The sequence below is a fragment of the Ipomoea nil genome, unplaced genomic scaffold (assembly GCF_001879475.1).
Source record: "Ipomoea nil cultivar Tokyo-kokei standard unplaced genomic scaffold, Asagao_1.1 scaffold2957, whole genome shotgun sequence".
NCBI classification, from domain to species: Eukaryota; Viridiplantae; Streptophyta; class Magnoliopsida; order Solanales; family Convolvulaceae; genus Ipomoea; species Ipomoea nil.
Window position 1 is genome coordinate 3,586,285 of NW_017619385.1, and position 12,666 is coordinate 3,598,950.

Genomic DNA, 12,666 nt, shown 5'->3' on the forward strand with positions numbered 1-12,666 from the left:
ATCTCTCGTGCATAACGCCTCAATCCCCATGATACACATGATCATTCTCCTTTGCTCCCACCAACTAGGAGGAAAGGAAATTGCAAAATTTGCTCGTACGAGAGTATCTCAATTGGTGCTTGATAAATTGTGAGTAAGTACAAATGATCAAGATTTGACAGTCGCAGTGTGCGAGTTACATCAAATGTGGTGGGCTCCTGACACAAGTCCTTTATGTTAGATATGTTGAAGAATGGTAACAAGATGCGCAGCAGCTTCAGTTGGAACAGCAGCAATAATAATAATAATCGCAGCAGGTTCGAAAATCAACAATAACAATAATGTTAGGCAGCTTTGGTTTCACAAAGCAACAATAATAAAATGTTAGGCAGCTTTGGTTTCACAAAGCAACAATAATAAAAAGTTAGGCAGCTTTGGTTTCACAAAGAATCGCTGCTTCAAAGAACGGACGTGCGACGATGCTGCTGTGCGAACAAACCAGAAAGAAATTCGAACAGGTTGTATAGAATTTTGCTAGGATTATATCTGTGTCGTGTATGATATACACTTCCTTAAAAGCATTTGCGACCAGGGTATCACTGCTTTCGACAGGAAAACATAGAATCACAAGAACATGTATTTTAAGAATTCTCAGGTAATCTCTTCTTTCAGTGCACTTGATGTTATGAAGCAGTGGGTTTATATACTAGTTGTATGCAAACCACTCCTCCATTACAAGCCAAATGAGTCCTACAAAGAGGGAGAGCAAGAGAAGGATCTCCACTAATCATCCACACACACCTCACGTTTCCTTAAAATTAGGAGTTAAAAAAAAAAAAGCAGTGGGTTTATATACTAGTTGTATGCAAACCACTCCTCCATTACAAGCCAAATGAGTCCTACAAAGAGGGAGAGCAAGAGAAGGATCTCCACTAATCATCCACACACACCTCACGTTTCCTTAAAATTAGGAGTTAAAAAAAAAAGTGCGGACCAAAACTTTGACCCCACCATACCGCGCGGGATCTCCCCTTGTTCCCTCTTTATAATACTTCAAGCCTTTTAAAATAAGTGGTAATTTAAATAGTGGGAGACAGAAAGGTAGATAAGCAATGTGGGACAAAGCCTACTCTTTAAATGTCCCCAACAAGATACACATGTATTATACGTGTGATAAACTAACTTCATAACGGAAGCATAGATCGAGCATGAGCGTACCTCCCGTCAGGGGAGGATCTAGGATTTTTTTTTTTTTTTTTTTGAGTGGGGGCGAAGTTCAAATTACTTCAAAAATGTCAATGACAAAATATCAAACACTTTTCAAATTCAAAATATATTATAAAATATAATACAATGTTTATGACGGACTACGGGATAACGGAGCCAAAAAAATATATATTTGGGTGGGGCAAGATTTTAAAGCACTTTGAAATGCTATAAAAGAAGCTCTATCTGTTGGATATTGGTGAATAAATCGAAACACTATATATATATATATATATATATATATATATATATATATATAATATTTGTCCCGAAAGATGGAATTTAATTTATAGGAAATTAATTCCAACCAATTTTGGTACGAAACCAAAATTACATATATATACAACGTATATATATTAACCAAATAGGGATTTATTTTATCAAAATAATCCCACCACAACTAGTACGAAACTAGTACACGGGACTTAATTTCTCCGAAATTAATCCCACCACAACTAGTACGAAACTAGTATAAGGATTCAATCTTTCCGAGATTAATCACACCACTTGGTCCGAAACCAAGAACAAAAAATAAAACAAGAGACGGGTTTCTAACCTGAGGTTTTAACCCAACGAGAAGAAAGAAGAAGCATATGAAGTCCGAGTCGTGTGTACACACACTCTCCTTAAAACCGATTCGCCACCTCCGAGGGTGCTAGGATCGTTGTGGCGTCAGTCTCACAGGATAAAACGAACTATGACTTTGGCGTTCGAGCACTCCAACCCAAAGCCTGGCGAACTAGAACACAAGTTGGGCATTCCGATGTTTTACAGAAGATGTTGGCAGCAATTTTCCTCTTTTGAAATCAAAGGATGAGAATTTGAGAGAAAACTAAAGATTTTGAGATTTTCAAAAACGAAGTGAAAAAATTCTGCCAACCACCCAAGGTATTTGTAGGAAGATAGGGAATAAATAGCATATTCATGGCCATTAACCAACATAAATCCAAGATTTAATAATTGGATAATAACGTTTGAAACGGTCGTAATTATTATCGTAATAATTCCAACGGTCACGAACTTAATATGCGATTAATTCGTACCGACCACAACGACCCATTTCAAAATATCTGAGTGACCGAGAAGTCCGTACAAATCCGAAAGTTTAACGAATTGGGACCGAAAACCACACCCGAGTGGTCCGCAAGCACCGAAACGGTGCAGCACGAATCAATGCATATAGCATTGACCCGTGCTCAGCACGAAAGTAGCTCACGAAAGAGTTCACAACTCCAACTTTCAGCATGAAACTAAAGGTTATAATTAAGCTTTCAATTTGGATGCACTTTCGTCCAGCATGAAAGCATAGCACGAAAGGTGCTAAAATCCCAATTCACTAATTAAGCAACCAAAGCTTAATTACACTTAAGCTCTACAACTTTCGTGCAGTGCAACGAAAGTTATTAAAATGCTGATTTCTAATTAGCATTTAAACTTAAGTTTTTGACTTCTCTCAAATAGGTTCACTTTGAGAATCAATTTCTCATTCACCTATTACCCATTTTGAGCGTACATTATATCAAATTTTTCGTCTCACTACAAAGAACCGAATCCACTTTGACCCGACCCAAATCGGAAGTGGTCCCACATATATTTGTACCACAAAATAATCACTCAAAATGCCATGTTTAGCTAAAAATTCCAACAGTCCCCCACATGAATGAAAATTGATTTTCGGGACGAAGAAAAATCGACACGAACGTGCTCAACGGTCGATCCCTGCATAGCATAGGTAGGTGTTACCCTTTGAACCTTGCCTTGTGAAGATATGTTTACTCTACTGGCTGTATGGTAGAACTTGATGTCTTTGAACCAACTGCCGTTTGTGTAGACGATGACATATCTCACACAGGAACCTTCCAACCTTTGTTCTGTTCTCATGGGTGTGCCCGTTTTGGTCATGGGTCACTTTCCTGGTTCTGCGAAAGTTTCTAAAGAATTGAGCCCATCAATTCTCCTTTGAAGCGACCCCACTTCTCTCTAACATAGGTGATTCTTTATCGAGTATCCTGCATACTCACACATGTCAACCGACATTCGAATCATTAAAGTGTCAACATGCTAGCCTCGTGCGGGAGTCACTGTTCTAATGAGGAATGGTAGGGAGTCCGGGACCCCCACAGTGACACGCTTCGTTCCATAATTTAGTTGTCCCATTGAACCTAGGTGCCAGCTAGGTTGGGTGTCCACTATAGAACTTTTATTCCATGGGCTTCAACCCCATTCCTCGTGCCAATTTCTCAACAACCATTTGCTTACCCTCGGGTTAGTGAGTTAGCGGCCGCTACGTTATCTTTTGACATCACGTAGTCAATAGAGATAACCCATGTTGTGAGAAATTGTTTAATGGTATTATGTCTACGACTTATAAGTCTAGACTTACCATTCCACATCTAACTCTGTACTTAACCAATTTTGAGTTGACTATCACAACGCACACAAATTCGCACACAAATTGGAGGTACGAGTTTATCTCTAGGAACATTCCCGAAAAATGGCATAGCCATTCGTCCTACTCGCTTGCGACACGAGTGTAAGGCTCTCAGCTTTGATCCCGTCATGGATCTTAGCTATCACAAATCGTTTCGAGAATTTTTGTATAACCAACTGCACTGGCCTACGTAAACACATAGCCTTCAATGGACTTAGCGTCCTTTGATATCTTTTTAACATGCTATACTTTCCAAATACAGCTAGATATCCCACGTAGTGCAGTCCAAAGTCACGAGCATACCTTAAGTATCTCATAACTTCCACTATTGCCTTCTAGTGCGTATCACTAGGGTTACTCGTATGTCTACCGAGTTTGTTAATCGCAAGGCAATATCCGGCGTAGTACCACCCATTTGATACAATTAAACTACCAATAATCTGGATGTATTCTCCGTGAGAAATACAAACTCCGTGATTATTGGCTAGTTGTACGTTAGTATCTAATGGTGTCCAAGCCACTTGATTATCATCCTTTGCAAGGATTCAATCAACACAATGAGATTGGCTTAACACGAGACCATACGATCTTCTCACGATTTTAATCCCGAAGATTAAATTTTCCAAACTCATATCATTCATGTCAAATCTCAAATTTAACATGTTCCTGGTAGATTTGATCAACTGATCGTTACTACCCACGATGAGTTTATCGTGTATAAACAAATAGTGATATCACCGTCTATCGTATCCATTACGTAGACACACTTTTCACTTCGTTTATACTAAACTCGTTGGTTATCATTGCATGATCAAACTTCACGTGCCAATGCTTAGGCAATTGTTTCAAACCATATAATGATTTCACCAATCACACACTTTCTTTCTATAGCGCGGAACCACAAAACCCTCAGGTCGTTCCATGTCTATTAAGAAAGTGATTTTTCACATCCATTTGATGAACTTCCAAGTCTCGCTAAACGGCTATGGCAAGTATCACCCGGATGGATTTCATTCTCATCACAAGAGAATATATATTGAAGTAACCGTGGCTCTCGCGTTGCATGTAATCTACAATTACACGCCCGGCCATTTACTTCAATATAACCAACCAGTTTTTATCTTCCGACACGTGATCCATTAAGATCCAGAGGTTTTACAACCCGGAGGAAGAACAACCAGTTTCAAGTATGATTCTTTAAGATAGAATCTACTTCACCTAGGTAGCCTCTCTCGTGTTGGTCCATCTGTAGAAGTCACCACTTCTACATATGTTCGAGGCTCATTTTCTAACAACCATGTCAGAAAATCTGGTTCATTTTCTAGTAAACAAGTTAGAATATGCGCATCATATTCTAACATGTACGTCAGAAAATATGGACCAAAGGATTTTTCAATCCTAGCTCTCTTGCTACGTCTAGCTTCGAGCTCGGGTTCTCTTTCATACCCTCCAACCACAACTACGTCGAACGTTCATTTCAACGTGCTAGGTTCCTTCATTGAACCTTCGCAGAAATACATTCTCAAAGAGTGATGAATTTCTTGATTCAATTTATCGTGTTCTTATGTACGTCCAGAACATAGGACTCGTGTACTAAGAACCAAAAACCGCATTTGGCAAGACACCCCCACATTTCAGGTATTGGTAGGAAAGCTTCCTACGTACCCATAACCCATAAGAAGCCTTATCAAGTTTCGTGCGGGTAACCTTATTTTAAAGGTACTTACTTGTCCAAAATCTTGTCTCACCCCACACACTTTGAGTTAGACCCGAACTTATCAATGTCTTGATATTTATGTTCGGCAACAACGTTCGATTGAGGTGAATACTGTGCCGTACGCTCGAGTACGATACCAACGCTTGCGCAGAATCACCAATAGGTGTTTCGTATTCACTACATCGATCGTTTCTAACCGCCTTAATTCCACGATTAAGTTGGTTTTCCACTTTATTCTTATAAAGAATAAGTTTATCAACGACATCGTTTTTGCTTTTAAGCAAAATTCACTTAGCACTATCGAGTGCTATCGTTGATACTCCGAGAATTACATCCAAGATGTCACCCGAAGGTACCCAAAAGGTTACGTACCTCCACTTCTCGATAACTCGCCTATGACCGAAATGTACGTTTACTTCTCGATCATATGGCCTAGAGGTGCTTCTAGCACTTCTCAGACCCGAGATGTGTGCTTCACTTCTCGGTGGGTTTGCCACATCACAAATATCATATTTGTGCTTATCATTAAATTTGGAATGTGGTCCATGCTAATTAATCTACGTATAGATCCAAAATTACCATGACCTTGTCTACCGTGCCATAAACACGAAGACCCAACCAGGCAAGACCAATTAATAATGTTCTTATTAATTACAGTTATTACACCGAGCTTATAGCCCAATTAGTAATTAACCCTTGCCTTCATTTCAAATTTAGACAAAACCTTGTCTTATTCCACAAGAATGACAACTTAATAAATCGTTACACCATTACTCGCAAGTTAGGTGGTTCGAGATTTATTTTGTTGTCACAACACTTCCGTCATTTGTCACAAATTAATTTTACACTAGTACAATTTGGTATCTTGAATCAAGTTAATTTTCACACAATTAACAAGATTATATCAACCAAATTTTTCAACTAGTTGAATCAAGCTTATATAATCGTATCAAGAATATTATTTAAAATATTCAATACACTTGAGCTTTGACGCTCACAATTATATACCCATCCCAATTTTGACAAATTGACTATACTTGAAATCTAGAACCGAAGTCCTTTACGAGATTTCAACATGCAACACGTTTGTTACATACCACTATGGTCGTTAAGCCATTCAAGCATTTTCCGTGGAATTGCTTCTTGAAGTCCTTTCTGCCCAAAGGCAACAAATGGATACCAGATTCCACTTGAAAGGCTTCACTCACGATCATTCCTTCGTCAACTTGACTTTGGACGATCTCAGAATCCACCATCTTGTATTTAAGTAATCGGCTAACGACAAACACTTTTGCCTTAGCGTCATCACTCTTATACTTCAAGTCCAAAGATTCCCACAACGAGTCACACAAGCCATTAAAAACATAGTTTAGGCATAGGAAAAATCAAATATTTCCAAATCCTTACTATGCTAACGGTTTGAGCGTTAGACTCATGTTCCTTTCCACTAGGAACCATCTCAGTCAAGAACCATGACATGCCGAGAATCACTAGGTTGTACAACATTTTAAGTTGCAACCCTTCGAAATTCAACTCTTTGAATTTCAATGGTCTTTCGACCAGTCCACAAGGTACCGTCTCATGTACCTTCATCGTAGGGATATACCCTTTGATGCCACCACCGGTCTCCGAACCAAAGTTCACCGGGGTTTCGGAAAGTGCAACTATATTGCCGATCCAACCATATGAATGTGCAACACGAGCAACATTCACGGTTCCATCACTCGTGGAATCCAGCGACTTTATTCACCAAAAAATTATTCGGTTTTAAGATTGTTGGATATTGGTGAATAAATCAAAACACAATATATATATATATATATATATATATATATATATATATATATATAATATTTGTCCCGAAAGATGGAATTTAATTTATAGAAAATTAATTCTAACTAATTTTGGTACGAAACCAAAATTACATGTATATACAACATATATATATATATATATATATATATATATATATATATATATATATATATATAAACCAAATAGGGATTTATTTTATCAAAATAATCCCACCACAACTAGTACGAAACTAGTACACGGGACTTAATTTCTCATAAATTAATCCTACCACAACTAGTACGAAACTAGTATAAGGATTCAATTTTTCCGAGATTAATCCCACCACTTGGTCCGAAACCAAGAACAAAAAATAAAACAAGAGACGGATTTCTAACCTGAGGTTTTAACCCAACGAGAAGAAAGAAGAATCATAGGAAGCCCGAGTCGTGTGTACACACACTCTCCTTAAAACCGATTCGCCACCTCTGAGGGTGCTAGGATCGTTGTGGCGTCAGTCTCCCAGGATAAAACGGACTACGACTTTGGCGTTCGAGCACTCCAACCCAAAGCCCGGCGAACTAGAACACAAGTTGGGCATTCCGATGTTTTACAGAAGATGTTGGCAGAAATTTTCCTCTTTTGAAATCAAAGGATGAGAGTTTGAGAGAAAACTAAAGATTTTGAGATTTTCAAAAACGAAGTGAAAAAATTCTGCCAACCACCCAAGGTATTTGTAGGAAGATAGGGAATAAATAGCATATTCATGGCCATTAACCAACATAAATCCAAGATTTAATAATTGGATAATAACGTTTGAAACGGTCGTAATTATTATCGTAATAATTCCAACGGTCACGAACTTAATACGCGATTAATTCGTACCGACCACAACGACCCTTTTCAAAATATCTGAGTGACTGAGAAGTCTGTACAAACCCGAAAGTTTAACGAATTGGGACCGGAAACCGCACCTGAGTGGTCCGCAAGCATCGAAACGGTGCAGCACGAATCAATGCATATAGCATTGACTCGTGCTCAGCACGAAAGTAGCTCACGAAAGGAGAGCACGAAAGAGCTCACAACTCCAACTTTCAGCATGAAACTAAAGCTTATAATTAAGCTTTCAATTTGCATGCACTTTCGTCCAACATGAAAGCATAACACGAAAGGTGCTAAAATCCCAATTCACTTAATTAAGCAACCAAAGCTTAATTACACTTAAGCTCTACAACTTTCGTGCAGTGCAACGAAAGTTATTAAAATGCTGATTTCTAATTAGCATTTAAACTTAAGTTTTTGATTTCTCTCAAATAGGTTCACTTTGAGAATCAATTTCTCATTCACATATTACTCATTTTGAGCGTACATTATATCAAATTCTTCATCTCAATACAATGAACTGAATCCACTTTGACCCGACCCAAATCGGAAGTGGACCCACATATATTTGTACCACAAAATAATCACTCAAAAATGCCATTTTTAGCTAAAAATTCCAACACTATCGTGGGTTATGGAACAAGGCTGGCGTAAGGTTATGATATTTTCTGATTTTCAAATGGTGTGATCGTTGTTGAAGTCGCTTTCTACAGATTTATCTTATGCTGGCTGTGTCCTTTCAGTTTGTCATAATCTCAAACGACACTTTGATTTTGTGTCGTTTCGTTTTGTTCGTAGATCAGCGAATAAGCTCGCTCATGCTTTGGCAAGGGCTCTTGCTCGTTCTCAGTCTGATCATAGTTGATGGTTTTCTATTTATCCTACTTGTATTCAACATTTAGTCGTTTAATATTTTAATCTACCTTTTCCTTTCAAAAAAAAAAAATACTATAAAAATATTTATGACATAATATTAAACCTAATCAAACAGAAAAGGCATACACTATAAATCACATATAATCTCTATTGATATTATATTCATATATACTTTTTCTTGTAGTTAGATCAATTACGATAAAGTATAATATAAACTTGTAAATTACATTAATTAAATTATTTATAAAAAGTAAACTTAAAAAATAATATATGTTATGACTTAAAAAAAAACACAAACATTTGTCTTGTGAAGAGTTGGAAAAGATAAAATAACCAATGAAAAGTGGGGTTTGATCAAATAACATTTCAATATCAAGTTTAGAAGGACAACCAACTAAGCTACTTAAACAATAAATAACTTATATATACATTTAGTTGTTATATATAAGTTACAACTATATATATATATATATATATATATATATATATATATATATATATATATAATTAGGTTCTGGTGCGGTTGTGCGGTTTAATCTGGGCCATTCATCTCGCTTAAATCAACGTCCAGGATTACCAATTTTTTTTTTTTTTTTAAAAACGCGGTGGTAATTTTGTAATTTTTGAATCTAGGTCAAAATTAATGTGAGCGGTTCTGTGACTAATGTGCATGAGTTTTGTATATAAGATGCGTGAGTCTTGTGCATAAGGTGCATGAGTTTTGTGCTTAATGTGCGTGGGGTTGTGCTTAATGTGAGTAGTTGGTAAAACTTAAAGTGTGGGCTTTTGTGTTTAAGGTGCGTGAGATTTGTTCTTAATGTGAATGGAGTTTGTGCTTAATTTGCGTAGGGTTTGTGCTTAATGTGTGTGAGATTAGTGATTAATGTCAGTAATTGTTGAAACTTAAAGTCTGTGAGTTAATACTTAAAGTGTGTGAGTTTTGTGCTTAATGTGCGTGAGATTGTGCTTAATGTGCGTGGGTATTGTATTTAATGTGCGTGGGTTTGTGTTTAATGTCAGTAGTTGTTGAAACTTAAGGTCTGTGAGTTAATACTTAAATGCGTGGATTTTGTGCTTAATGTGCGTGAGATTGTGATTGATGTGCGTGGATTTTGTACTTAATGTGCGTGAGTTTGTGCTTAAGATCTAACACTTAAAGGTCCGTGACTTTCTTCCTGACACACGTTTTTTTTTTTTAAATTTTCATTGATTTGAGCCGTTGATCTAGATTTGATCAACGACTCAAATCTAACCGCACAACCGCACGGGAAGCTATACCCACACATGAACCCTTCCCTAAACACATACATATATTTAAAGGGGTAGGGAGGAGTGAGGGGAGGAAACTGCCCCCATTGCCCCCCTCTGGATTAGCCCCTGCCTCTAGCCATAGGTACATTGATACCTTCATTGCAATATTACCGCAAGAACTCCAATGAATTGAACATTGTTGTCTACCACTTAATCTCCTGTGTAACTAGATGGTGTAGTGTAAAACTTCAATCAGAGTAGTGATAGGTCTGTGCTTAAATAGCCTATGTGCCATCATTATAAGCCCCGTAACAGAAACAATTATGTCCATTTCAAACCAGAACCATAATATATGGTCATAAATGACTTATTAACTTACACCATACGACCACTTAATAGTGCCCTAATGAAATAGAAATTGTTACGTTCTCCCACTTGGGGCAAGTATTAACTCAAAGAAGCAAAATAATAATAGAGGCTCTCTAGCGGGGGGGGGGGGGGGGAAGGTGGGGTGCAAATCAAATTTCAACTAGAAACGAGTTCGAAAAGGCTTGATTCAAGCTCGTGTGCGCCGACACCTGTGGGCATGAATGTCGTCCGGAAATTGGCTGACTTGGCCTCCCTTAGCCCGAAATGTGGCTAGTCTCGGCCAGGCCGACCGAGACTTGTTTCGGCCTGAGAGGCCGAAACTGAAGTAGTATGGTTTCGGCTTGGGGTTGAAGGCTAACAGTCAATTGCGGGATTAAATTCTTCAGTTACGGATTTAATTTTCAATTAACTCTAATTTTCAATTTTGAATTTAAATCCTGGGTAATGGCTTGCTGTTTCAGATGTTACGAAGCCAAGTTTAAATGGCATTGTTTAATGCTATTAAGGTCCTACATCCCTATATAAGAAGGGTAGAAGGCATCAGATTTCCTAAGCACATAGTGACAAGAACACACAACATAGGAAGTGTTTTTTCTCTCTTCAAAACTCTGTTTCTACTCCATTATTTGCCTAACTGTGTTCTAGGCTTTGCTCTAGTTCGCCGGGTTCGTTCAATAAGCTCATATCCAAGAAAATATAATGTTATGCCAGTGAACAATTATGCATAAAATTCAATAGCTCATATCCAAATAAATTTTATAACATAATAACAATTTAAAATGAGCCATGAAAATTATGATTCAAATAATAACATAAACCCAAAACTTAGAAGTTTATAAAATTTGAATAATAATTTAATAACTATATATACATATATATATATATATATATATATATATATATATATATATATATATATATATATATATATATGCACATTTCAATTATTGAAAAGTTTCAATTGTAGGCCAATACAAAATGCTTCAATGTATATAGTAAACTTGATGAGAAATAACTTAAAATTGTAAATCCTAACATGATAAAAACCCTACGATATATGTCATCAACCCTAGGATATATGTCATCACTTGCAAATTAAATTTTCACAATACCAATTCAAATTGCATAATTTAAATCATGCACTTAATTTTATTATATGCATAAAAACAATATCAAATTAAAAGCATAAAAATAAAATTAAATATTCATACTCAACTAAAATGGGCATCACAATACAAAGCAATAATGATAATAATATTACAACACATTGATTCCTTAGTTCAAAATCGATAATCGTTATTACTATAATAATACTACTAATTAATTATTATGTATACTTTTCTCAATCGTAACCCCTAACATTTAATAGCAATACTTATTAAATGTTACAAAATATTATCATTATTAATACATATATTTTGGATCAAATTTGAAAATTGTTTCAAAATTATGATTTCAAATCATATTATCAAAATCCAAAACTAATGACGATAGTAATGGTATAGTTCATTGATCCATCAGTTCAAAAAATTTATAATCGTAATTACTATAACAATTCTAATAATTATTACATAACAGTTAAATATAATCAAATTTCTTAATCGTAACCATATAACATTTAATAATAGTAATAATTAAATGTCACTTAATATCATCATTATTACCATAAAAGTTTAAAATAAGCAAATTAGGAATTTCAAAATATGATTCTTATAATCAAAATCATTATGACAAGGTTGAAAAAAATGCAATATCTAATTGCCATATAAATAAATATTTTTTCAAAACTGTGATACAATACTCATATTCCTTATTTAAAAATATTATCAAATTATACAAAATTACAATGAATAGTCATAATAATCACGTAATATTATACCAATTAAAAGATTCCAAATGAAAAAGTAGTAATAACAAATGTTAATATAAGAAATTAGATGTAATTACCATTATATTAATAGATTTCAAATGAAAAAGTAGTAATAACAAATGTTAATATAAGAAATTAGATGTAATTACCATTACCATTATTATTATATTAATAATAGGGAGTAATTATTAATTATTTGAATAATGGTAAAAATAGCCGCTGCAATGAATGAGA